This window comes from Cygnus atratus, chromosome 2 (assembly GCF_013377495.2).
Source record: "Cygnus atratus isolate AKBS03 ecotype Queensland, Australia chromosome 2, CAtr_DNAZoo_HiC_assembly, whole genome shotgun sequence".
In the NCBI taxonomy this organism is placed as follows: domain Eukaryota; kingdom Metazoa; phylum Chordata; class Aves; order Anseriformes; family Anatidae; genus Cygnus; species Cygnus atratus.
The window spans coordinates 13168882-13192968 of record NC_066363.1 but is presented as its reverse complement, the minus strand read 5'-3'; the positions used below and the strand labels follow the sequence as shown (position 1 = coordinate 13192968).

The window sequence follows — 24087 nt, the reverse complement described above, 5'->3', positions numbered from 1 at the left end:
ACGTAAATTTGAAACATGAAATGTTCTGTAAGGAGATTTTCTTTCAGAGAAAAAAAAAATATCCAAATTAAATTATTTCTTTCTGTACCTCCAGAGATTGCAAAATAAAGAGGGTTTGATATATACATTATCTACTACATGTGGATGGATAATAGTCTGCTAATGGACTTGTTTTTACAGTGCTTGCACTGGCATACTCAATTACAAGGGTTTTTGAGAGTAGATGTGGGCATGAAAAGATTGATCTCAGCCCTACCATTCTCTGTGTGCCTCTGAAAAATCTGCTGCCTCCTTCATGCTTGCATGCTTAGTAGACAATTCAAAGTCCAGCAACTGATCCAAACCCCATGAAAATCAGCAAACATCTTCCTTTTAACTGGGATGATCTTTGAATTTTCCCATCTGTGACAAGGTGTTGTGTCTTGCTCTGTATAACAGTTGGTCAGAGTTCTTGTGTTCTGGAGATTTATTCATAAAAGGATTTGCAAAATTTGAATTGGTCTCTATACTGACCTTTACAGGGAGAGAAATTAATGTCCATTCACCTCGGGAAATTAACCATTTTTTAAAGCTCAACAGATTTAGTCATGTCTGTATACATTCCCTCTTCCTCCTCCCCTCCACCTTTTTTTTTTTTTTTTTTTTTTTAGTTCTTAAATGAGCTTTGTAGGAGAGCAAAAGTAAATGTAAACAAGTAATGGAACTCGATTGCTTCATATACAGACTGGATGCCTTTCCATGCAGTGTGTTTTAGTCAGGCCCTCAACGTTTTCATTCCACCATGAGACGTGGGGAAGTTTCATTGCCCGGTATCATAGAAGAGTTCAAACCAGATGACCTGAAATGTTCAGATGTGTTGGAAGAGTATTTCTGCCTTTGCCTTCCTTGTCTATTCAAGCTGAGATCTTTGGCAAAGATAGATCTCTTTGTACACATCTTCACAATCCTTTATGGAATGAAATACTTTATTAGGGGCAACAGGGTCATAATGGCGACAACTAAAAGCATCGTTGGAATATTCTGTGACTTTATAGTCTGACAAATCTTGGGACTAATATTGCTTTGTGTCAGGTCTCCAAGGAAATTACACTTCTGTACTGACTAGATTTAATGCTTCTGTAGGGACTAGATTATATATATATATATATATATATATATATGTATTTATTTTTCCCAAACAGAGAAGAGTAAAATAATCAGAATGTGCAACAAGGCACTATTTGAAAGCATAGCACTAGATGATGATTGATTTGGGTAAACCTGGCAAAAACCTTCCTCCTGTTGAACCTGAGAGCTACTAGCTAGTAGCTGGCAGTTATTTATTTTTCCCTTTCACCTTCCCTATTTTCTGTGCCTATGTGATCATCTCTGTCCATCTCTGACCATTTTCCTACTGTCTAGAATAAACTATCAAGGCATGGATTTCTGGTTGACATCATATATGTGATTATCATGGGCCATTGGCTTGAAAAAATGATAATGCTAAGCCAGCTGAGGAAATACTCTGGGCTGTCATACTGAAGGCTGCTAGCCTCTGTTTTCCCCTGAGTGGTGGTCAGAGCCCTGGTCTGTGACTGTGTCTCTGCCATCTATGTTTTGTTTGAGTCACCCCCCTTAGCTTGTCAGTAAATTGCTGGCCCTTTTTACATGGAAGGAATTGAAACTCAACAACGTATTTGCTTTGTATACATGGCAAAGCACACTGGAGTTCTCAGCTATCACTGGTGTAATCCAAATCAGAAACATGCTACCATGACCTGCAGACCTTTTTTTACCACCCATAGGCAGTTGACGACCAGTGTCAGTACACCCTTCAAAATCACGCAAATATTGCCTGGCCAAGAATAACAAAAATAAAAGAATGCTACAAGAGAATTGATTAGAAAACTGAGCACTACAAGTACTTATGAACAAGCAATCCTCAAATTCTTCTGCATGAAACATCCAGCTCTTTCCTTGCTTATTATGACTCCTGTGGGATGTTTCTTGAAGGTCAGTATTTTCCCTGACAGATGCCAATCCAGTCTGGAGATGTGTACAAGAACCTTTCCTGTAGCTTTATCAAGGGATTCTTAAATCATCTTCTGCTGGATGTGTAGCTATAGACATTTTAAATATGTTGCTACATTTTATACAAGCATGAAGGACCTACAGCTGTTGCTGGCTCTCATACAGGTTTGGCTATGTTCATTTCTCAGACAGATCTAGCAGTGCTTTCTCAGTGCACCATCACTGATCCAAATGCAAAGTATTGTTCCACAGTAATATACACAAATGAATTTATCCTTTATTTGGGTTAAAATTTGAGTTCACTAATGCAGCTGGTGTAAGCAGACTATAGGTTGCAACCTGTGCAGTTTACCCAGCTTCTAAAGAGACTCCCTGATCTTTTATGAATCTGACATTGGTTGGCCACTGTGTCACTGACTTCTGGGAATATCATATACAATGCTTAGATTAAAAAACTTACTTTCCTTTGCATCAACACTGGATATCAGTTTTTGATAACAAAGAGTTAGCTAAATCCATTTTCCATAAAGTTTTATCTTTTATATATATACATACATACATATATATATATAATTTTTTCCCCTCAACTTTTTTATTTAGTAGTAGCTTTAGTGGAAATGGTGCCTAAGTCATTTTGGCCAGAAACTAATACATTTTAAAAGGCTGGGCTATATGAAAACAGGTGCAGTATCAATACATACTGAGGAAGATAATAGCTTATGAGTTTATCCTATGTGCTGTTTTATTATAGTACTCCCAGCAAGACAATAAATTAAAGCTACAAAATGAAGTGTTAAACATGAACTTTACAGCTGGAGATTAGGTAGGAGGGCAATTGCAGGTGCAAATCCAGCGACACATTTAGAAAGGAAAGAACAACAGAAGAAATGCAGATTAAAGAAGACTAATTTAGGTGGGAGAGGAGTTGTAATTAATGTTGTAATTCAATTTGTTTTCTATGCTAACACATATAGAATTAAATATGCCCATTAGCATATGTTCTGTGTGCACAAAACCTGTGTTATGTGCTATCAAGCATTTTAAATGCTATTGTAGTATAGCCAATACTAGACTAAATTCTGTTTCAGCTGTGTGCCTAGGCCCGATCCCCAGTTCATTGGGATTGTTTGATCCCAAATCTCCTAGTAATGTTTCCAGAAACCCAAATTTCCTAATCCCCTAGCTGCCACTTCTGCTACTAGTCATAGAGATGTCATCTGTGATCTTCAATTCTGTAAACATCAGAATTCCCAGTTTCCTATCTAATCCCTAATAAATTTCACTAGACACCGATGGTTCAGCCTTAATAAACCTACCTAACCAGCTATTGATAGCAATGAGTTGCTTCATACCTACAAACGATTTTAGCTATTCTTATCTGACCTGCAGCCTCTCCAAAATCTCCAAGGCAGGTGCTTTCATCAAGAGTGCAAAATATGTGAAAATATCTTCTTTTTATGTATACATCTGCAATGACTGGAGCACGTAAGCAGTGGAGGTCAGGTGAAAAATCTTTAAATGGGAAAAATATAGGATCTGTAATCATGTTCATGATGTTGTTAGCCACAAGGCTTTCTTCCTTGATATTTTATGTAAACATAGGATAGTTAAGATGAGAAACTGATGTTAGGCTACTTTCTAAGCTAGTGCAGAAGGTTGGGATTTCAAGGATTAAATATCTCCTACTTTGCATAACAGAAGAAATTTGAATATATGACATATAGGTCTTAAATGAATGTACTAATTACCAGATTACTGAGAACACAGGGCAAGATGCAGGTATGGTGGAACCAAAAATGTCATTACAATCTCTATCCTAGAACATACACTCACTTCATAGTTCCATTCCAGGAATGAGATTAGCCTAGTATATAGTGATTGTAGTTACCAGTTTAATTGTGTATATTATACAGAACTATTTCTTTGTGATGCAGTGTTTTTCTTTTTTGCTTGTATCACATTATTGGTAACATCTTTTGTAATTTTATTTATTTATTTATTTATTTTTGTACCTACTCAGTCTAGGGTATTGCAAGGTGCAATAAAAAAGGTAACCCTTTTTATATTTCTCAAGAATTTTCTATAAAATGCTGTAGAACCTTTCCATAATACTCTACCTCAATTCTGGAAAGTTTAAATATTTCACACTATATGAATATATGTGTTTCACAGCTTTAAGATCTCTCATTTCCCACAATCCTCCTTTTCCAGAGCAACTTTCATTAATAGAATGGCTTGTGTGTCTGCAACAAGCCTCAACATTTCTGTTCCCATAACAAATCACATGGAGAAGAACAATACTAAATAAGTTGTTTCTCAAGAGGCTGGGTGAGGCTTACACTTGGAAAGCAACACAGCAAGCCAAGGACAGTATGTATAAATGCACTTCATTGAGTACATTTCTCACTCCACGGAGACCCATCAGCCCTCCAGGCAGATTCCTCCCATGTTTTCTCAGCACACCCATAAATCTTGAAATCCCTCCCACTGAAAAAAAAAAAAAAAAAAAAAAAAAAAAAAAGAGTGATACTTACTCAAGCAAGCACAGCAAGTCAGCTGATATGTCTAGGCATATCTGCTTTTATTAAAGACAGATGAATGTGTGGGTTGATCCCTGAGAAAACATTATAGTCTTCTTGCTGACAGTGATGAAGTCTTTTGGCACTTGTGTTTTATTATTTGTAAAGTCCAGCCCTTTAATGACAAAAAAGAAAGCACAATCTTTCTGAAATCCATGGAGTGGGGAGAAAAAAAGAATCCTTAAAGGAAAAAAGGGTCCTTAAAAGGATGGATCCTCAGTACCTACCACAGGCTGAGCAAACAAACCTTCCAGGGGAAGTCTTCATTTCCAGACCTAAAGGAGATCCTTGCAGCAAACAGTGCTGAAAAAGCGTATCTATTCCATCCATTCATTAATCTGCATTACTTCTTTTAGTGCTTCTGCAGTTGAAGCCAACTCTGTGATTGCAGTACATTTGCTCTGGAAGGATTTCTGCTGTATCATGCACTAGGGAGAAATAACTGTTGAGTACAATTTAACTCTCTAAGCTGAGGAGAAAAAAATGAATAGTAATTATTCCCGCTTGCTTGCCTTTCAGGAAATGTGCATTTTAAAGGCTCATGTAACTATAAAAGCAGTTGCATGCTGAGCAGTTTTGAAAGATTTTTTAACAGTCTGAAAATCATGATATTTACTGCCTCACAAGGACCACTGACAGCTAAGATGGGTTTGGATCCACTGTTTACTTTTCATAAATCAGAAGTGATTGAAACAGGGAACAGAAGCCTGAATCTCATGAATCATCTGCTTACATATGGTTTCTCTGTATTGGGATCATAAAAATTTGCATTAACTGAAGCTTTCATACATAAGAGGATTTTCTCATACACGTAGCACTATATGCTAGTCGGCAAATCAGAGAGAGATTCAGCGGCAGAAAGTTCTGACATCCTAATTGGAATACTAATTATTTGTGCCTATGAGTTTCATTCCTAGATTGGAGAAGTATATAAAATATCCTTCCCTTCCAGGAGTATGTTAAAACAAATTGAATACAGAATTTATGTTGGAACGGACCTTTAGAGATCATTTAGTCCAACCTTGTGCTAAAAGCAGGTATGGCTTTAAAGTCAAATCATGTTGCCCAGAGCTTTTTTCCAGTTAACTTTTGAGTATTTCCAAAGCTGCAGATTCCCACAGTCTCTCTGGGAAACCCGTTCTAGTGGTTAACCACCCCCATTTTGCATTTTTTTTTTCCTTATATCTAGTCATAGTTTCTTCTGACTTTCCCTTTTATCCTTTCCTGTATACCTTGAAGAATTCAGGCTACCTTCTCTATAACTACTCTCAAGTTATTAAAAAACAGAAGTTATATTTCCTTTAGGTTTCTTGCCTCTGGTTTAAACAAACTTGGGTCTTTCAGCCTTTCCTTGTATGTCCTGTGTCTAAGACATATCCTCTTTACCTTATCTTCCTTTACCTCTGAAGGACATTCTCCAATTTGTCAATATATCTCTAATACTGGAGAAGGGTGCCAAAACTGGTCACAGCACTCCAGATGAAGCCTCATGAATGCTGAATGGATATTGATCATCTATTCTCTTGACATGCTAGCTGCTTATGCTTATGATACAGCCCAGTTCATACCTGGTCTTACTTGGCATACTTCTTAAAATGGCATACTTCTGTTGTATTCAGCAGTCATATTCCCTGAGGACTCCCTGCAGAGCTGCTCCCTCAGTCAGACAGTCTCCATGGGCATTGCCTTAGTTTTCATTGATCTTCATGAGCTTTCTGCAGCCTGCTCCTTCAGCTTGTCAAAGTCCCTCCAGGATACCCATTGCTATTCCCAGTTTGTTGTCATCTGTGAATACAAAGAAGAAACATCCCAGTCCATCATCCTGTCTGTTGATGAATATATTAGACAGAAGCTACCTCAGAATCAACTCCTGAAAAATACCTCTCATGCCTGGCTGCCAGTCACTCTTTGAACCTTTGACCAATATTTTTTAACACTTCAGTCAAGACAGTCTTTTGCTTACTTTACAGTCCACCCACCCGCCCCACATCTCTCAGTTTGGTGACAAGAATGCCATGAGACACCCTGTTAAAAGCTTTGTTTAAGTAAAAGTAAACCACACCTTCTCTCTGTCACTGAGCCAGTCATCTGATCATGCAAGGCAACCAGATTGGCCAGGCATTTGTCTTTAGTAAATCTGTGCTGGTTTCTCCCAATCACCTTCTTCTCCATGTGTCTGGAAATAACCTTCAGGAGGACTCTTCCCATAGTCCTTCTTGGGGGCTAATGTCAGGCTAACTGGCCTGCTGTTCCCGTCTTACATCTCTAAAATATCTGTAACACTTGCTCTTTTCTGGTGGTTAGGAAATACTGATTGCCATAAAAGACAAGTCCCTGGCAGCAACACCAGCCATACAGCAAATTGTTGATCCATATCTTCTCCTCTCTCACCACTTCCCATTGACAAGCAGGGTTGAAGAGAACAGGAATTGATTTCCTTTGCCCTTATTTCTAAGACCATGTAGGCACCCTTGATCTACTCAGCATCTCCACTGGCAGCATCTTTGGTATCCACATGGGCAAGTAATAAACAGTAGTATTTCAAAGCCTGCATGAACCTCTGCAAATTCTCTGTTGTATTGCAGATTTGTGTCCCAGATAAACAGCATGTGTCCCAAGACAGAGAGTCTGGTTGGCAGATGGCTTTCACCATCCTTTACAGGAAGACTGCTGTTACTCTTTTTGAGTTATGACCTGGGTCATGCGTGATCAATCTAAGTACATCCCCAACAGAGCTCATTCTTCCTCTTCCGCTTCTTCCAGGCCCCTCCCCCCCCCCCCCTTTTTCTTTTTCCCCAACAAAAATACTTCTAACAAGAAACAACCTTCTTTCTGTTGGAAGTCAACATTTTCCAGCTCCCACTGTGGTAGGAGTTCCTGTCCTCACTCCACTTGAGCACAGCCAATGGATTTCCTTTCTTATGCACAACATGGGGCTGGATTCCTGTCCATACAAGGGTCTCTTCAACCCACTGACCTTTCAGATGTCCTCCTTGCTGTGATATGACTTGTTCTCCTCCACTCTCAGCCTACTGAGATGCAGAATCATAGAAGCATAGAACGGTTTGGATTGGAAGAGACCTTAAAGGTTATCTAATTCCAACCTCTCTGCCATGGCCAGGGATGCCTTCCACTAGATGAGGTTGCTCAAAGCCCCATCCAACCTGGCCTTGTATACTTACAGGGACGGGGCAGCCTGTTGCAGTAGCTAACCACAGTCCTAATAAAATGTCTGATAAAGAGCCTCTCCTCATGTTTCCTCTAGGCCCCTTTTAGGTACTGGAAGTTCTCTATAAGCTCTCCCTGGAGTCTTGTATTCTCCCGGTTGAACAACCCTAGCTCTCACAGCCTGTCTTCATAAGAGAGGAATTCCAGCCCTCTGATCCTCATGGCCCTCCTCTGGACCTGCTCCAGCAGGTCTATGTACTTGTTATAGTGGGGGGCCCAGATATGAAAGCAGTACTTCAGGTAGGGCCTCATGAGAGCAGAGTAAAGGGGGAGAATCACCTCCTTCTACCTGCTGGTCATTCTTTTTTTGATGCAGCCCAGGATACTTTTGGCTTTTTGGGATGCAAGCGCAAATTACTGGCCATGTTGAGCTTCTCATAAGCCAATACCCCCAGGTCCTTCTCCTCATAGAATAATTAAGGTTGGAAAAGACCTCCAAGATCTGGTCCAACTGTCCCCTACAACCCATATTGCCCAATAAACCATGTCCCTAAGTACCACATCCAACCTTTTCTTAAACACCCCCAGGGGTGGTGACTCCACCACCTCCCTGGGCAACTCATTCCAATGCCTAACTACTCTTTCAGGACTACTCTCAGTCCATTCTCCACCAAGCCAGTATTTGTGCTTGGGATTTCCTTGGGCCATATGTGGGATCTTGCACTTGGACTTGTTGAACCTCACAAGGTTTGCATAAGCCCACCAATCAAGTCTGTCCAGGTTACTCAGGATGGCATCCCTTCCCTCCAGCATGTCAACCACACCACACAGCTTGGTGTCACCAGCAAACTTACTGAGGGTGCGCTCAATCCCACTGCTCATGTCACCAACAAAGATGTTAAACAGCACTAGTCCCAGGACCGACCTCTGAGGAACACCACTTGTTACTGATCTCCACCTGGACATTGAACCATTGTTTGACTAACCGAGCGGTCCGTCCTTCAAATCCACGTCTCTCCAATTTAGAAACAAAGATATCATGCAGGACAGTGTCAAGTGCTTTGCACAAGCCCAGGTAGATGACATCAGTTGTTCTTCCCCTATCTGCTAATGCTGTATCTCTGTTGTGGGAAGCCACCAGATTTGTCAGGCACGATCCGCCCTTAGGGAGCCATGTTAGCTGTGACCAATCACATCCTTATTTTCCACATGCCTTAGCACAGTTTCCAGGAGGATCTGCTCCATGATCTTGCCAGTCACAGAGCTGAGACTGACTGGCCTGTAGTTCCCCAGCTCTTCCTTTTTTTCACTTTTTTAAAAATGGGGGTTATGTTTCCCCTCTTTCAGTCAGTGGGAACTTCACTGGACTGCCAAGACTTCTCAAATATGATGGACACTGGCTTAGCAACTCATCTGCCAGTTCCCTTAGGACCTGCGGATGCATCTCATCAGATCCTATGGGCTTGTGCACCTTCAGGTTTGAACCTGGTCTCAAACCTGATCTGCTGCAGTGAGTGGTTCTTCATTCTCCCAGCCCTTGCCTTTGACATTTGGGACTTAGGTTATGAGGCTAGAACTCTTTCCAGTGAAGACTGAGGCCAAAAATTCATTGAGCACCTCAGTCTTCTTCATATCCTGTGTAACCAGGCCTACCATTGCCTCCTGGAGAGGGCCCACAATTTCCCTAGACATCCTTTTATCAGTGATGTACCTATAGAAGTCTTTCTTGTTACCCTTGATGTCTCTGGACAAATTTAATTCTAAAAGGGCTTTAGCTTTTCTAACCAGATCCTTGGCTTCTTGGATGATTTCTCTGTATTCCTTCCAGGCTATCTGTCCTTGAGTCCACCCCACTGTAGGCTTCCCTCTTCTGCTTGAGTTTGGCTAGGAACTCCTTGTTCACCCATGCAGGTCTCCTGGCATTTTTGCCTGACTTCCTCTTTGTTAGGATGCATCACTCCTGAGCTTGGAGGAAGTGATACTTTAATATCAAATTGCTTTCTTGGGCCTCTCTTCCGTCCAGGGCTTTGTCCCATATTACTTCACCAAGCAGATCCCTGAAGAGGGCAGTCTGCTCTCCCAAAGTCCAAGGTTGTGAGCTTGCTGTGCTCCCTCCTCACTACCTTCAGGATCCCAAACTGTACCATTTCATGGTCACTGAAACCAAGGCTGACCTTGAGCTTCACATTCCCCACCAGCCCCTCTTTGATGGTGAGAATAAGGTCCAGCACACCACCTCTCCTCATTGTCTCCCTTATCACTTGGAGGAGGAAGTTATTATCAGTGCATTCCAGGAACCTCCTGGATTGCCTATGCCCTGCTGCGCTGTCCCTCCAATAGATATCAAGGTGGTTAAAGTCCCCCATGAGGACCCTGGCTTGTGAATATGAGGCTGCTTCTGTCTAGAGGGCCTCATCTGCCTGGACTTCCTGATCAGACTCCCACTATAATGTCATCAGTCCCTGCCCTCCCTTAATTCTGACCTGTATGCTCTCTGGCAGCTCCTCATCCATCCCCAGGCAGAGCTTCATGCCCTCTGGCTGCTCATAGAGCATGATGCCCCCTCCTCATCTCCCCTGCCTGTCCTTCCTAAAGAGCCAGTATCCTTCCATCCTAACATTCCAGTCATTAGGTGAGACTACTGCTGCCCCAGCCCAGGCCTAAACATCATTCTTCTCCACAGCTCAAGACCTGCACAGATCTGTCCTCCTCCAGCATGTCCACCTTGATTAACTGCAATTTCTAATCCAATGTAAGATGGACTTACAATTTTTGTCATCTTATTCTAAAAATTTTGCTTTTAAAAATGTGTCTCTTTCACTAATATATATATGTATATATATATATATATAAAGAGGTGTTTTCTGATTAAAGACAAAAGAATGAAGTCACTTGTGAAATTACCACTTCTACAGTAAATTGTCATTGCCCCCCTTCAATCTTTGAATCTTGGCTACAAAGACTGTAAAAAAAGACACGATATAACAATCGCCTATTGAGGTTACAGATTTCTATGTGACTAAAACTTCATGTTCTTTCATGAAGTGTCTCAGGAATTGTTACCCTAAAACTATTTCCACATAACTTTTGAATTTCCCACCTCACTGTTCTAACAGCTTCTGAAGCACTCTTCCTTGTATTGTATAGCATCCAATCTAGAAAAAATCTCTGTAGTCTAATGAATATTTAATGTCTATTTAAAAGACCTGACCACTTTCAGCTTTTCAGTTTCTGATCTTGAAATTAACAACAACAATGATTTTGCTTAAGTTCCTTCCTCTTCCATAATTTGCATTCTTTACCAATGAACATTAAAGAGTCCATAAAAATGCATCATGGACCCATTTAATGTATGTGATTAACTGTTAATATGAGATATTAACTTGCAATGCTTTGATAGAGATGATCACGTACAATTATATTTGATGATGGTAATTCATAATTATCATTTTTTGTCACATTTTTCAAAAACAGTATAGCAACTTCTAGGTATTCAAATCATCTGTATATGTTTAATAAGTAAAAGTTGATTTAAGGCCAACTGTCTTAAAGACAGTTGAGACTTCTGGACCACATTATGCAAGTTTCTCCAAAACTTAATATATGACTCATTATCTTTCTCCATTCTGGAAGAGATACATAGACTACAAAAAGAGTTGCACATAAGGAGGGCTTTAATAACATTTAAACTCCTTCAAATTTATTGCTAAATTTTATCTGTACATTAACTCAGACAGAAATTTCCCTAAAAAAAGTTCAATTCCTTCATTAATTGCAAGAAAAACTAAGGCCTCAAGATAAAAGAGGAGAACCTCAACTTTATTGGGGTTTTCCTTTTACTGTATTTTACTGTTCTTCATAAATATGTTGCTGCAATGCTAATGTTTCAGAATTAAAACTCCACTGATGATGCAAAGGAATTATACTGAGGATGGTTAAGATATTACACAATTTTTATGTGTTTAAGTGTTTAGTAAATATTTGGGAAGTTTTGAAAACAAATATTCTTTTTTTTTCTCTTTTGAAAATTCCAGTTTCTGGGGGAAAAAATATTAACTGAATTTGTTGCAATTAATTTCTTCATTCAAAATAGACGTCAAAAGTTAACAATCTTTCAAAAAATAGATTCAGAAAACATGATATTTAATGGATATTCATTTAAAAATTTACAGTTATTTTAGTAGAAATTATCAAGAAGAAGAGAATAAAACTATTAATCTCAGTGCAGAATCCATTGCTCATATAGTTGTATTTTCAGGAGAGAAAGAGATGTATTTGCCGAAAATAACTTACTATACCTGAATAGTGAATCAAGAGGACATTTAAATGAGGGAGAAATCCGGGAGATATTTTTTGTTTTATAAATATTTTGCAGTCAAGAAAAAAAAAGAATATATATATATATACAGTCTTTCTCTGGACATAGCTTTTAATAAACTTTTCGATAAACTCAGGATTTTTAAAAATAAAAAGAATATACACATACAAGCACACATGCTTAGTAATGCGAATTAATTAGTGAATTTAAACAACATTATAGAAGTTGTTAAGAAAAGCACAAAAACGAAATGAAATAAATGAAATGAAATGAAATGAGATGAAATATCCAGGTTATTGTTAGTGTGCCATCATTACAATCTCCTTTCTGCACTATGGTACAATATTTTTTTTTATTTCTTCACTTTAGTAATGCTCCCAGAACTCCTGCCTCATTTATTACATATGGTGGCAGTGAAGGTGGTCTGGTATATTATCTCTGCCAGCCATTTGTGTTCACAGCTTTCTTTCTTAATTAAATGCTTAAAGAGGAGAGGAAAAAAAATAGAGGCCGAAATTCTTGATAGTGATCAATATGTTCATGGGTAAAGAGGAAGACCCTGGTTCAAGTTTCTGCTCTGAATAAGATGGTCATGAAGCCATCATCTGACAAGTATGTTTGCAGTCACCCCTCACTCTGCTCCCTTGCTACACTGCTGCCAAGGTTGTGACAAGTTACAGGATCCCCTATATTTTAGATCTAAAAATCATACTTGTAGGCAGATCTTTAGATGGTGATTGCTATGTAGAAGACATCTGAAATACCTATGCCAAAGACCTTGGGGAAGTGACAAAGTGATTTTATGAATGAAGCTCAAGTGGGAACCTCCTCACTGGAAGACATGAAAAGGAGTTTTCTCATGCTCTGGGTTAACCGGCCTGCACTGAGCAGTGATAGACTTATCCAGATAGCAGTGTGCAAAAGGAGTGTTTGAACCTCATTTCGTATATCCTCAGTTGCCAGAGGTACTGAGCATAATTCTCTGTATTGGCTTGCAAGATGATGTTCCTTAGTTAGAAGCAATGTTTTTTTATACCAAAAGGAGAGCAGATAGGTTGACCATATTAGTCATGGGACCAACTGATTTATCTTGTGCCTCTATTCTTCCTTTTTGTAGTGCAAATCAAGAGGAAGACACAATTAAACTCTTCACTTAAAACTTAGAATTAATTTTTCAATTGTTTCTAAAAAACTGTTTATCAGCTTCCTTACACACAGACTGTAACTGCTGTTAGCTGTGAGAGAAGTAACAGTGAGGCAGCTCCTATGGAGGAAAAATGTTATCATTCAGCTTTCTAATTATTAACACTATTAATCTTCTCTCTTGCTGTTTTTAGAATTCCAATCAAACTATTCAAAAATTTAGAACCTGCTCCATGGGAAAAAAAAATCTTAATTGGGCAGGATGTGCAGATTTTCTATTCATAGTTGAGAGTTCAGGTTAATTTCTCTTTGCCAGTGCTATTGTGAACACAGGGAGTTGCTCCTTCTACTTTTCTGTAACAGTGCAGAAGCGAGAGATCTGGCTTCAAGTCCCCAGAGAGCACTTGCAAATGCAAGGTGGTTATAATTATCCATAGGATCTGTGTGCATAACAGCAGTATAAAAATGTTACAAGATGGATGCGTAATTGAAAAAGGAGCCATTCAAGACTTAAAGGTCACAGTAGTAGATGGTGTTATGATAAAGGTCTTAAAATTACTTGAGCATATCAGTCATTTACTCTTTGTCTGTTTAAGTATAGCACGCACCTTCCCACCTCCCTTCCCCCATATTCCCCCCGCAATGAGGAGGGCTCCTAATGGAGACAAAGGAAAGAAATAAAAAGGCAAAAACAAACAGAGAGGAAAAAAAAACAAAACATAGAGGCTAATAAATAAATAACAATAATAAAAATGTTTTCACAAGATACTTTCTCTGGATTAATACACGGGTCATTCTTTTTCTGTCCACAAATCCCTGGCAAGCTCTTCTCTTTTAACATTCACAGGAAATTGGCCACTGGTGAGTAGACAGAGTTACAACCAGGGAGCTAATTTTATCCATTTGACTAAAGTACTGTGATGGGGGAATTCTTAGAACTGTGCACAATACAAATGCACCAATGCTAATGGCAAGCAGCCTCACACCCTTCACTGCTTATGACAAGAGTGGAAGCCCTGTCTCCCACCAACTCTGCTGGGGAATTTTTACCATTGGCTGCAAAGGTAGGATTTCAGCCAATAATTATGAGATAATTTCAGCATAATCAGCAATAGGGCTCCATCCTTTAATCAGATCACAGTGACAGTCTTGCACTTATCTTTACATGAGGCCATTTTATGAAAGAGATAATACAAGGAAGAAGGGGGAAGGGAGTACTGATATGTTTCTTCTTACAGCAGGATTTCCACAGATATTAATTTAAAAGAATTTTTGCACAGGAAAATAAATCTTGCTTAAAATATTTGAGATTAAATATGATGGCTACAGCCATAAAAACATAAAAAAGCATTTTAGCTCTACAAGATGCCTTTTTCTGAAGACTGTGCAAAGATACTTTATTCAGTTGTAAACTGAATACTTAGAACATCTTGTTGAAAATCTCATTGGATAGAATGAGTAAGCTTTATACCACAGTTCCCAAACTTTTTCATTCATGACTCCACTGCTATTTGCACTTCCAGGCTTGCTTCCAGATTTCTAGTTTGGGAAATGCTTCTTTGAGACCTTGAATTGAAAGCATATGTTGAGATTTAGCCTGACCTTTAGAAATCACAAAGTAGGTGCAGGAGGTGATGAGGGGGCGATAGATGAAGAGGCAGGAAGAGTCAATAAGAAATTCTTTTCCCCACCCACAAACAAAATTTTCATTTTTTTATTATTATTTTTTTTTTAATTTTAGCTGTGGTTTCTTTTTGAAATGAATCTTCCAATATGCTATTCTTTGTTGTATGCATGTGTGTGCCTATCTGTCAATTTATCAATTTTTCCATTTCCTATGATTATGTTTGCATCTATTGATCAGTCTGTAGCAAGACTGAAGCTCTCACCCTCCAGGTTTCATAAAAATAAATGTCAAGCACAATTAAAAAAAAGAGGGGGGAGGGGGGAGATTATAGTGGGGTCCCCCGTAGAAGATTGCAGGGTGAACTTTTCCCTCACTGGTCATTATAGATTCCACCCTTCTGAGATCACCTCCAGAGATCCCCTCTCCATAGCAGCACTGCTCACTCCTGCCTTATTCTTCTTCTGGCACCAAGGAGTCCAGGCATAAGAAAAAAGCCACAACAAGTCAGTGTTTCTTAATCCCCCTGCCCAGAAAATATACATTATTAATCTATATTGTGTTGGTACCTAGAGGCTAAATGTGACACAAACATGGCAGTGCTGGATTGGATGCCAGTAAAGGGAACCCAGAGGGTTCAGCAAGGTCAGGTAAATTCAGAGAGCAGATCTTGCTGGTCCCAAAGTACCTGCTGGCACTTGGAAGCACACACAGGGAGGTTAACGCATGATAATCCCTTTTGGACACACTATAAAGAATTACCAGCTGAACTGCCTCAAGCCAAGAGGAGACAAACTGAACTGGTTCAGATGGTGACAGCAAACTGCAAGAACCCATAAAGGGCCTCTGTTTGCATCTCCATAAAACACTTAGACAAAATTGTTTTAGAGACTGATTTGTGAACCCCTCATCCAGTCTCTTGGTTTCTGCAGCAAATGCCTGTAAACCTAGGCACTCAGTCTAATATACTTAGTCTTGTCCCTGAAAATTTAATTAAGTTTACCAGCATAAAGTGTCTCTTTACTTTGCCAGTGAATAATATTGTACTCTGTATCAGTTTCCACTTTTGAACATTTTCTCTGGAAAGGTAAAATTCAAATATGTATATAAATAGGAATAAAAGTCTGCTATAGTTTGCACTAAGATTAAAGACAGAGACATTTAATTTAACATCACCTGATCTCTAGAAAACCAACGAGAAAGAAATGAACCTTCATTTCTGCAGCTGTTTTGCTCAATAGCCATAATAATATTGTTGTTAGATATAAACAGCAAACAGCAGCTCTGGCAGAGCAAAAAAAAAAAGGATTCAGAGTTAAGTGCCTGATAAACGCTCACAGTCAAATGTTTGCATGTAATATCAGCATTCCTCCAATGCAAATGACAATAGATGACAGCTGTCACTTAAGTGTAGACAGTGCTCAGAATGAGCAGGGGGTCCCAAGAGGTGAGCTTCAGAACTTTTTTTTTTTTTTTTTTCCTGCCAGGGACTACATTTTAGCAGTTTTCTGAAGCACAGGGAGGGATTCCCTTTGATGCCCACAAGTTAGGAATAAAAAAAAAAAATATAGATATGATTAAAGAAAGAAGTAAAACAAAAAGATTAAGTCTGAGGTTCTCCGTAGAGCCTAAGGGAACTAACTTAGTTCAAAGGCCTCTGGTTCCTGTAGGCTTTTTTGAAATTCCCAGTCTGAGCACTACATTGCAACACTGATGACTGCAGTTACTCAATCAAGAAGTGAAGCTTGAGTAAGAAGAGCACTTCATGAGGTGGCATTTTAAATAGAATTATAGTTGTAACTGCTTCATGAAATCCAACTCTGTTCCCTGCTTTCTATAGGGACCTTCCTGTCACCACTCCACCATCCACAAGTGCACGCAGACACACACCATTCATGTCTTTGTCCTTGGTTCTGATTCTAATTGGAACAGATCTGCTTTTTTTCTTTCAAAATATTTGTTCCATATTGTGGCTGGCTGCTAGGGAGTTAAGAATGATTGCAGTACTTCTCTGAAGGATACATTAGAAATGCTGTCTCTGTAAATTTTTGATCAGTCTGGTCCTGACTGTTCCTCCATATAAACCTCAAGGCAAACAGTGAAAGCAGAAGGTCATGATTACCAATGAAGGATTGCCTATGTGAAAGAAGGGAAAAGGTGTTTCTGATGGATTTAGATACACCACAACACATTGCACCTTCTACATCCAAACTGAGTGGGTGACCTGCAGAACTGCAGTCAATCTGATATATGCCAGGTACCTTGGACTTTACACACACAAAAATCATTTGCATAAAACATTCACAGTAGGTCAGCTACAACAAGAGTATGTTGGACCTAAAGAAAATGTCTTATATGATTAATATGTGCATGAAAACGTTCACCTAATGAACAAAGAAAAAGAAAAAAAAATACTGATGTTTTAGTGAGAATTCATAGGGTATGCACAGTAGGTTGGATGTGTGAGGCTCATGCTCGCTTACTGTAGATGATCTGCACATGTGTAGGGAACAATGTCTTGGATTTCTCTGGCAGCCTAAGTGGAAATATAGGTCTTACAGAACGTGTTGCCATCTAGAAAGCCAGAAAAATGGGTAAAATCCTCAAAAATTTCCTGATAAAAAGTTGGACTTGTACTTTGAAACATGTACAATAGAGCTGAAACTGGGGATCAAGGAAACAATGCGGCTCATGGGATATTTGTGCTCCAAGAGACCAGGAAAATGATGGAGATATAATACTGAGTTTTACCTTTTTACACATAAGTATGCATTTTGTAAATGTCCACCTTCGTTATAGGTGTTAGATTCCTTATTAAAACATCTTTAAGAACTGTTCATAATTCCCGTGCTGTCATTTTTATCAAGTTTTCCACAATAATCTCACACTTTATAGGCACAAGGAATAATAACTCCAGCTGTCAGAAGGCCTCCTGTAAGAAATACCAGAGCAGCCTGGGACTATTCCTATTCCTATGAAAAATCACCAGAGGGAAGGCACACTACATCTATCATAGACAAGTTTTTCACTGAACTATTAATTTCAAGTATAGCTTAGCTTACTTAACATGATCCTTGGAATCATTCATGCCAGGTTCTTCTTGCCAGGTTGGTTATTTGAATATTTTTGTAATTACAATTTGGTAAACAAGAATTATTCCAGATTATTATATTATTCTGAGTTCTTCCATAGGCTGTCTTCAGGAGTATTCAAATTTGATGTTGTCACATAACTTGCACTGAATTTACACATTAGACATAGTTCCCATTTTGATGATATCTGACCGTGGTGACCCAAGAGAGAACTACCAGCCTTACTTTCTCACAGTTGACCTATATTCTGCATTACTCACTGGAGAAAAGAAAATAAAAAAGTGACATTTGAACTCCCCCCAAACACCATCCCACCCTCATACCAATCTTACTTATGTTTTCCTGGAGAATTTCTGAATTGTGATAACAACACTAAGCTTGCAATTGCAGACACAGAAAGAGGACACTTATCTAAAGAGAAAAAAAAAAAGAGAGAGAATAATGTAAAAAAAAAAGAAAAGAGGTGTATCACTTGCATACCAGTGGCAAAACATAAATATCATAAAACTAGAAGAGATTTGCTGCAAATATTTTTCCTCTGTTACTGTAAATGTTTGTCTCTGCACTTTTCTGAGAGAGCTGACAATAAATGCACAGGTCAAATTTCAATCTCTTCTCAGGAAATGAAGGTCTTGCTATTAGCCATATATAAGACCGATACTAAATTCTGTGTTTTTACAGTACTCTGTTTTACTTGTGTTTGCAGGTACTGAATGGTCAATACTGTTTTTTGTCACAGCTACCTATTAATGATTTCTTCAGATGATCATTGTCTGATGTATAAATAAATGAATAATTACCCAGGAGAGAATTTCTGTAGTCACAGCTAAAGAAAATGTGAAATATGTCAGAAAGAAGAGAAACTTATATTTGTTAATGAATAAATAAACAGTAAAAAAAAAACAAACACAGACAAACAGAAAACACTATAAACAACATCCTAACTTGAGCACATAGCCAGATATTAAAGAGTTTGGTTTTGGCTTAATATTAATGCCTGAAACAGATCTGGGAATGAGGTTTTAGGCTGCCTTACCCATGACGGTTGTTTTATAAGTCATGTCCTTACAGCAAACTTTCTCAGCTCACTGTATATGCTTCCAGAGGAAGTAATTTTTTAAAAGTGAAAATGCATATTTTGAATATCAAAAACAAATCAGACTTTTGAAATATGTATAATGTCTAAAGACTTGTACATTTGGTTTATATGTCCATATACTTGTATTTCCACAACAGATATAGTTTCATATGTTTTATAAGAACATTAACATTTGGGTTAAATGAATAATTTAAGGCTCAGAATGTCACTGACCTTTTTTTTTTCTTTTTTTTTTTTTTGGTCTGGAAACAAATTACTATCTTCTAGAATGATTTTTAATATTATTGCTAATATTACTATTATTATTTTGTGATTTTTTATACCTTTTATTTTTATCTCTACATGCTGAACAAGAGAGGCCCAATAAGCACAAGGCATATTTTAAACCTCATATGTTTAAGTTTATGGTGAACAAAGTAAGGCTACATAAATAACATGGGGATTTGGGAACAGGACCAAAAGCAAATATCAATGATATAAAAAAGAATATAACATGAGCTAAACATTTTTTCTCCCCAAACTAAGAAACAGACAAATAATTACAAGGTAAATTTCAGAAAAGAAAAGAAAAAAAAAAAAACAACCTTTCATGTCAGCTATTTGTTAAAATAAACTAAGGAAATCAAAGTACAATTTATAAATCTGCTTGAGAAGTCTTTCATATAGTAACATTGCTAATCCCTGTTTATTTCCTCAGACCAATAGAGGACTCAGACCAATTGATTTCACCATTTAAAACAAAGTTTAAATACCATTCTGGAAAGTTCTCACAAATCTTGATTTTGCTGCAGCTCTGGGTTCCCACACTTGCCCAGCACCAAGGAGAGTGGCTTGGCACTTAAACAGTTCTTGAGCTAACCAACAAAACGATATGGATGAGTGCAGGATGCATGTAAAACAATAAGCTGCAGATAGCTTATAAAGAAATAAATAACCTGCAGGTAGATCTGAGACTTGGTCTTGCATCTAATCTGTGATTTCTGACTCCTCCATTGGTCAAGGAATTTGTATTAGTGTCATTATCTGTATTGAGGTGAAATGCACACATGGCATAAGAGATTTCGTTTGATTGAATTTCCCTGATTTTTGGCTTTATTGTTTCTCATTTTTTGGTTGGTGAAGAAACAACATAGAGGATCCTTTTGTTTAGGTGCAATTGACACCAAAGATTGGTTTTCAAAAAAAGCAGAAATCAAACCTAAAAACTGACCAGTTAATTCACTTCAGTCTATCTCTTACTGAAAACAGTGCTAATTTTGCCAAGTTCTTGTCTGAACAAAGATCAGTCCGTTCCAGGAAAAAGTAAATGAAAATGTCAATAAAATGTAATTTCTATGGGGGAAGGGAAGGGAAGGGAAGGGAAGGGAAGGGAAGGGAAGGGAAGGGAAGGGAAGGGAAGGGAAGGGAAGGGAAGGGAAGGGAAGGGAAGGGAAGGGAAGGGAAGGGAAGGGAAGGGAAGGGAAGGGAAGGGAAGGGAAGGGAAGGGAAGGGAAGGGAAGGGAAGGGAAGGGAAGGGAAGGGAAGGGAAGGGAAGGGAAGGGAAGGGAAGGGAAGGGAAGGATACTTGTCTCAAGACAGAATAGTGTTGGAGTCTCAGTTGTGGGCAATAAAAGGGCAATACAATGAAATATTTCTAAAATTCCTGCTGAGAGATTTACAGAATAACATTTCTTTCTTTGGGGATTTTCACCAAATGTCGGCTAATTATTCCTGACATTTATTCTGAGGTCCCATAGTGAAGAAGCACATGACCAGCAAGATTTAAGAAACTAATAACAGCCAATTTAAAATATTTACTGACTTGAACCTTGGAAGGAAGAGCCAGAGGGTTCCCCACATACCTGAGAAAGTTGCAGCTGCGCTATTGTATACCTGGGGGACATCAAAGATAAAAACAGACACTGGATGCTGTAAGCCCCCAGTGAAAAGTTTACTTAGTGTTCACATACTGCATGACAGCTTTGAGAATAGTGTGCTAGCCTATTTTCAGTATCTGAGCTGCAGTGTACCTAGTATCATATCAGTTTCTTGTTTATTTACATATTGGGATGTTTCAGTGTATTATTCTGTAGTTATTTAAGTGAACCTAAGAAGATGGTGAAAAATAGACCATCGATTTTTTTTTTCTTCTAACAGAAAAAAAAAGAATGGATTTTAACAGAAAAGGGATTATTTTTTTTTTTTACTTCAGCAATGTTGATTTATTTAACTTTCATTAGTAATACTAAATATTTAGACAAATCAGAAAAACAAACAAACAAAAAAAGCAACAACTCAGAACTAGATATCAGAGTTAGATAAAAGATCAAAGCCCATTAAAAGAAGAGGCTTGCTGCTGACATGCCATTAAAGTTGCATTGAGGTGTGAGCACAAGGACTTTGTAGTAAGGTGGCGACTGAGAACAATCAATGTCTTGCCTCTGCTGAGGCAACAATTTCACAAATATCAGCATAATGAGGCACATGCGCAAAGGAAGAAATGTGACAAGAAGCTGCCATGTGAGCATCCAATGTCTGAGGCCAAAGCTGAGCTCTTCACTCTGACACAGCCGTGAGGACAGGAGAGGCACCCTGGGGCTGCCTCCAGCAAAAAGCATTTGTATTTATTACAAGTGTGTGTGTGTTCTGTGCTATTCCTGCAGAGATCGCTGAAGCCTGTGAGGTGTGTGTCCAGTTCCTCACTTCTGATAATTTGGCAGTATCACTGTGTCAGAAACTAATATCCCAACTGAAAAATTAAAAATGTTCTTATCCCAAAGTGTTGATGCATCACAATTTTTGCAAGCCAAAACTCAAAACAAATATCAATACACTTAGCTCAATCATTTTGTTTTGTTTTGACAACCTTGAAATATGCAATATCTTATAACACTTCCTACTTTAATAGGTATAAGAAAGTGTTGTAATAAAATCAGATATATTTATAATGAAAACTATCCTGTAAAAACTAGGAAAAAGTATTTTCTCTCCCATTTTGTGTATGGGGTCTTAAAATCAATAAGTCAAATCAATCATTATAATCAGTTTCAGTGTTGCCAATAAGCTCATTTAATGAATAAATAGTATAAACCCCAACACAAACAAACAAAAACACTCAAATATTTTGCAAGTAAATTTCCAAAAAGGTTTACCTGCAATGGAAATTTGTGATGTTTTCCTGGTGGCTAAAACTGTTCCTGTGATCATTCTAATTTCACTGAATTTAATGATGTCACAAATACTCATTAGATTTTCAAGACTGCACAACTACTATTATAGTTGAAACTATGTTACACCATAAAAATGTGTTCGTATGTAGATTCAGCAGAAATGACTCAGTTCCAGTGAGGTAGTGATTATACATTTGGTTAGCAAAATTCTCTGATCTAATAAATGTAAATATAAAATCTAACCCTGTGACCTGCATCTATTTCACCACAAATCTACATAAGGTGATCTGTCCCCTCAATATGCAGACCAAGGTTAGCCTTAGCACTCAGGAACAAAACCAGTGAAAAACATCCTAATCCAGAGTACTACCAACCTCAAAGAGCAATTAGTCTTTTTTCACTTTTTCCTTTACTGATATTTTAGAAACATGCCTCTGTGATTAAATTTTCATATAATGTTGTATTTAGAAAAATTGTTGTAGAATTAGTGAAGGATTTTTCAGTTTATTCCTCTTAGTAATTTTTATGCTCCAAAGACAAACAACTGTAGGAAATGTTTGTTATGCAGTTGGTAGGGTAACACTGTTTTACATATGTTTCTCAGCAATGCATCTCCATGCAGAAAATCAGAGGATCCCTTCAGGGTGTCTTACTCATAATCTTTTATCTTCCAAAAGATTCATATCAACACAAAACCTCCAGTGCTGTTTCACCTATCATTTTTCTTGTGCAAAAAACAATTTAATTTTATTTGGGAAGAATTGCCCCAAATTAATAAGGTTTCAACCACTATTTTACAAAGTCATGGATATTTTCTGAGATCTCTGGGAAAATCTATGCTACTTTAGAAAAATACTAAAGCAAACGAATAAGTAATTAATTTTGCATATAGAGTTGTTTATGTTTCATTCCCTGACAAGACATCCTTACACAACTATTAAGACAAGCTTTAATCTAGCAAATATTCTTATGAACTTCTCCGTTCCCCAGCAGGGCAGAGGGCCTGTACCAATCGTCTCAACCAGGTAAATGTACTCTGATACCTGATACATCTACTGTGTTTGTGCTTGTCAGTGCTGTAGAACAGTCATCATTCAACACAAAATCCCCCAGGGAAAAAAAAAGAAAAAAAAAAGTTTTATGGTTTTATAAGAAAATTAGCTTTTTGTTTTGTTTTGTTTTGTTTTCTGGATACAATCTCACATTTGTTTTAGAGACATTGCTTTCTCCAAAACTACAATTCTTTTTGCACTATACTGCACTTTTCGGTTGTTACATTTGAAATTACTCTCGTGCTTTTGCTATGACTGAAAGTCCAAAGATACAAGCATTACCAAGAAATATAAAGCTGAAAATCTTTTCATCTTCACTGTCTTTGCAGGTTCTAGAAGAAGCACAAGTCACTCAGTCAAAGCAGAGAGCTAAAAGACACAAAGGATAAAGACGATTTTGGCACCTGCTATGCACTGTACCTTCCAACAAAATGCCTTACACAGAACATTGGGCTTTAGATGCCACTTAAAGCAAACGATCAGCAGAAGCCTGACTAGCCTATTCATTAGGGATCTGGCACTCTGGAAAAAAACATGTGGGTGTCAGAAGTCAAACCAGGAGGTGGGTCCTCCCACTGTGAAGCTTCTCAGGGTTCAGGAGCCTGAGGCATTGCTGCACCAAGGGCTGAAACACAGTCCTGCTGACAGAGGTACTCTGGAACCAGAACTGGTAGAGCTGCACCAGCGCATATCCCTACACCAACTGATTAACTTTGATTAAACTGCATTGATTAGTGCATTAAATATTGTATCACAAGTAATTTCATATTAAAAATAGAATGAACAGCTAGTGACTAAAGAATACAATGTTAGCCTTAGCACGCCTTATAGTACGTATTAGAGAAACAGTGGC

At 38.2% G+C, this 24087-nt stretch overlaps 1 long non-coding RNA gene across 1 annotated transcript; it reads right to left on the bottom strand.

Moving 5' to 3' along the window:
• Positions 1-6351: 6351 nt before the first annotated feature.
• LOC126913219 (uncharacterized) lies at positions 6352-23558 on the bottom strand. Its single transcript, XR_007707934.1, has 3 exons — positions 23517-23558; positions 18267-18345; positions 6352-6374 (listed from the first exon to the last, which is right to left on the bottom strand). It is a non-coding gene; the product is annotated as an uncharacterized LOC126913219 (long non-coding RNA).
• Between the last annotated feature and the right edge of the window lie 529 nt (positions 23559-24087).